The sequence below is a fragment of the Phaseolus vulgaris genome, chromosome 10 (assembly GCF_000499845.2).
Source record: "Phaseolus vulgaris cultivar G19833 chromosome 10, P. vulgaris v2.0, whole genome shotgun sequence".
Taxonomy (NCBI): Eukaryota; Viridiplantae; Streptophyta; class Magnoliopsida; order Fabales; family Fabaceae; genus Phaseolus; species Phaseolus vulgaris.
Genome location: NC_023750.2, coordinates 10,021,844 through 10,025,932, shown reverse-complemented (window position 1 = coordinate 10,025,932; position 4,089 = coordinate 10,021,844). Strand labels below are relative to the sequence as shown.

General features: G+C 30.9%; 1 non-coding gene across 1 annotated transcript; it reads left to right on the top strand.

The window, feature by feature from the left end:
- The first annotated feature begins 2,486 nt into the window (after positions 1-2,486).
- On the top strand, positions 2,487-2,591 carry LOC137819902 (small nucleolar RNA R71). The gene has a single exon (XR_011082481.1). It is a non-coding gene; the product is annotated as a small nucleolar RNA R71 (small nucleolar RNA).
- The last annotated feature ends 1,498 nt before the right edge of the window (positions 2,592-4,089 follow it).

Sequence of the window (4,089 nt, the reverse complement as noted above, 5' to 3'; positions counted from 1 at the left end):
GGTTCCTAATTAATACAAACAATTGCCTCAATCACATTCATGCTCTTTTATGATGTAACAAAATAAAAATTAAGCAACCACAACTGTTAATTCATCATTAGAACTCTCAAAACTGTTTAAGGTTCACACACTCACTTGGTTTAATTGGTCTCATTCCTTTTTGTTTTGTCATTCTCTTTTCTAATCAATTATCCTATTAAATTTTCATGTATCATAGTTTTACTACATTTGAATAAGGATTCAATCATATTTTATTTTCTAACATGGTCTAATTCAGCTCACTATTTAATATTTATACACAAATCCTTTTTTTCACAATTTAAGATTAATATATAGTTCTTTTTTATTTGAGAAAAATAAACTAGAAAACAAAAAAAATAAAACTGAAATTTATTCAAGAAAAATAATTCAAGACATAAAACTAACAAAAACATCAAATTTATTCAAAATACAAAATAAGCAATTAAAAAAACTAAAAAAAATAAAATAAACAGAAAACAAATTAATTGAAAAATAAAATAAAATAAAAAACTAAACAAAAAACTAAAATAAAATTCAAATAACTGAAAAGAAGAGAATTAGAAAAATAAAACGATATTTTTGCTCAATCCTCTCTTCCTAAGAAGTTATCTAGCTTTTTGTTAAAATCTCCATCTATAGTCTTGCTTCATTTGCTGGATTTGTCCTCCTGAATAATAGAACATGTCCCTAGATTAAAATACATAACCTGAAAAATGATTATGAGGCATATAGGAATTGGGGTATCTTTAACAATTTTTTTTTAACTTTTTTTTTGCAAAAAAATTTGCTTAAGTGAGAATTCCTGCGAGAAAACACCAGTTTTCGACGTAAAACTCGCTTGAGTGAGAATTTCGTTGTCAAACTCGCCTAAGCGAGACATATCTCGCTTGCGCAAGATAACTCCCAAGAGCACCCCTCTTTTCATAAATTTCTCGCTTGGGCGAGACTTCTTGCAAGAAAACATGATTTTGAAAAAAAAAAAATCAACAAAGGTAACAAAACAACATAAAACTAAAAAAATGAATTGGGTTGCCTCCCAGTAAGCACTCGTTTAACGTCATTTAGCTTGACGCCTGTTTATTTCAAGGTGGAAATCTCTCTTTGTTTCATCCTTTTGTACACATTCTTCCCCTGCATTAAATATTTTTAGACCATAAAAAGGATTTAAAGTTACCTCCTCATCTTGAGTTCTAACTTGAAGTTCTCCTTTGTCAACATCAACTATGATTCTAGCAGTCTTTATAAAGGGTCTTCCAAGTATCAAGAAAACCTTCTCGTCTTCTTTCTTGTCTATCACAACAAAATTCACATGGAATGTGAATTTATCCACCTTGACGAGAACATCTTCAACCACATCATATGGATACTTGGTTACTCGATCAGCTAACTTTAAAGTCATCTTGGTGGGTTTAATCTCCAAATCACCTATTTTCTTCAGCATTCCCAAAAGAATTATATTTACGCTTGCCCCCAAATCTAATAAAGTATTATCCACAAAGAAAACACCTATAGACACGGGAAGGTTAAAACTCCCTGGGTCCTTGGATTTTTTAGGCAAGCCTTTTTTAATAATGGCATTGTATGTATCTTCGAGCTCTATATTTCTCTCTTCAATATAGCTCCTATTCTTTCGAAATCTCTTAAGTGTTGAATCTTGCTTTAAATTTCCTGCAAAATAATTTTTAGGGAGCAAATTGTCAAAAATAAAATAAAATTGTCCTTCTCTTTTTTTGAAGGAGCATGAGGATATGATAAATCTTTTTCATGAACACCTCTCTCCTTATTTTCACTTTTTTTTCTTTATTTTTTTCTCCTCACTTCTTTTGTTTTCTCTTTCTTTCTCATCTCTCTTCCCCTTCGTCTCATCTTTTTCTTCTTTTTCAATCACTACATTATTGCAATGCTCTTTTGGATTGATTTGGTTGGTGACTGAAAACTGGTCACTTTGTCTCTCTATAATTTGTGCAATTTGTTTGGCCATCTGTCCCATATGGATCTCTATATTCTTAATTGTTGTCGTGCTATTTTCTTGATTGACCCCACGCTTTGCTAGGGCGTCTTTAACTTTACTCATTCTTTCCAACATGGATGGATTCTCTATTTCAGGTGAATTGTTCTAATAAGTACAATGACCATTAGGATGATCACCTCCACAAAAATTACACCTGATTGATTGACTATGACTTTGATATGAATGAACAACATGTAATTGTTGGGGCAATTTAGCCATTTGTGCAGTTAGTTGCTCAATCTGTTGTGTCAAAATTTTATTTTGAGCCAAGAGTTTTTGAATACCTTTTCTATCATGTGGGGCTTAATAATGAGTTGATGCCACTACATCAATAATCCTTGTCGCTTGTTCTACATCAAGAGCCATCATTTGGCCGCTAGCTACAACATCTAAGAGAATCTTTGTGTCAGATTTGAGACCAATGAGAAATATGCTCAGTTGAGTAATATCTTCAAAGCCATGATTTGGACATTTTCTTAATACCTCTTAAATCTTTCTCATGTCTCACAAAAGAATTCATATGCTCCTTGTCTGAACATAGAGATTTCAAACTTTGCATTGATGTAGCGAGAAATTGGAAAAATCTTTGCAAAAAAAATTCTTCTACTTCTTCCCAGCTAGTGAGGCTCTAATTTGGAAGTGATTTGAGCCACTCTTTAGCTTCACATGCCAATGAAAAAGGAAACAAGCGCATACAAAATATCACCTGATTTAAAGGCCATTGCTCCCACCAATTCATAAAATGTATCCAAAGGTGAATATGGATCCTCATGCTCCATTGTTGTAAATTGATAGGCATTGATGAGAGTGACAAAATCGAGATTTATTTCCAAGGCCTTAGCGGTAGCAGGTATTGCAATACTAGAAAAAATGCCTTGGCCCTTGGTACATGACATAATCTCCAAGTGTCATCCTATTAGGTGATGCTTGTTCTTCTACCATGTTGCTTTCTTCCTGAAAGATATTAGTGAAAAAAAACATAATATTTTTTTATAAAAAAATTTAAAATAAAATAAAATAAATTCAAAATAAATTTGAAGATAAAATAAAAACAACTTAAAACAATTATGAAAAAAATAATAATAATAAATAAAACAAATATAAACAAACTAAAGAAATATAAGCAAGAATCATTAACAAAAAAAAAAAGTTAGAATATTTACAATATTTAGGAATTCATACTCAAAAATCAAACTTTTTCCCAACAACAACACCAAAAACTTGTTGACTTTCTACAGCAAGTGCATCGCGTTGTCAGAAGTAATAATTTGTCCCTAAGAATGAATATCGATCCCACAAAGAACAGTTGAATTATTAAGTACAAAGATCACTAAATATAAAACAGAACAATAAAAAGTATGTTTGAAGGTGATTGTGTTTCCGATGATCAATAAAAAAAGAGACAAAGAATTAGTTGCTTCAAATTGGAAAAATAGGGATTAGGTTTCATCTTTCTCACTCTCATGTATTTTGATTAGCATATTAACATTAAATTCTTTGATTGAAATTGATGTCCGTATAAAATTCATTTATATCCATTTCTCGCATATAAAATTCTTAAGAAGGTTTTCTAAATATCAATTACTCACATATTTATAAAAACAACTCATAAACACACTCAAATGTTAATGGCATTTAACATTTCAAGTATATTTCTAGCACTCAAATATGTTAAGTATTTTTGTTTAGGTCAGAACCCTAAAAAAACCTTTCAGTAAGATTTAAGATTCTCAAACTGTCACAACTATTTAAAAGCAAAACAACAATACCAATAATCAATCTAGAACAAGATATTATATCATATTTAGATATCACCTTAATATAGAAGAGTTCAAACAGATTACTCTTAATCCCAAATGGTAGAATTAGCCACACATACTTCTAGCACCTTCCATTCTCCTAATTGGGTTACAATTCACTCAATGGTGTTTTCCTTCAAATCTCGCACACTAGGATTGAGCCTCTAGCCCCATATTTACCTAATTTTCTATGGTTAAGTGTCTTCCTGTTTCGTGCTAATGGGCTAAATGATAAAACATAAAAAAAGGCCTAATTTG